The following is a 448-nucleotide window of genomic DNA, read 5'->3' as shown; positions in this document are numbered from 1 at the left end:
AAACCTAGTTCAGCAAGATAATTATACATACACCTAATTTTATAGCTACACTAAGACATTTTTATTACTTTAATAATCCTTGACATGAATTTTCTTCCTTACCTCTCTATGCTTTTATCAGGTAATAGAAATCCATAAAAGAAGAGCCTGGCATGCACTCACAGTGCCTCCAAAACCAAACCAGGAAAAATACAATTTCTAATGGAAACTGTCAGGGAATTTAGGCTCAATATGTAAATTTTTGTAATGTAATCTATAGCACAAAACTGCTGTGGTGAGGGCCATGATCTAACCTTCTAAATTTGGAAAAAGATTCTATGGCATAAAGACACCAATTGCATCTTGGACCACATAGCAATTACCTGAGGGGTGAGAGATATTTCCATTTAAGTATTCCTCTGTTGCTGGAACTTTGCTAAATACTGACAATGAACCATAAGAGAAGTAG

Source organism: Alligator sinensis, unplaced genomic scaffold (genome assembly GCF_000455745.1).
Source record: "Alligator sinensis unplaced genomic scaffold, ASM45574v1 scaffold153_1, whole genome shotgun sequence".
Classification (NCBI taxonomy): domain Eukaryota; kingdom Metazoa; phylum Chordata; order Crocodylia; family Alligatoridae; genus Alligator; species Alligator sinensis.
The sequence above is the reverse complement of the archived record's forward strand: the minus strand, read 5'-3'. Positions refer to the sequence as shown.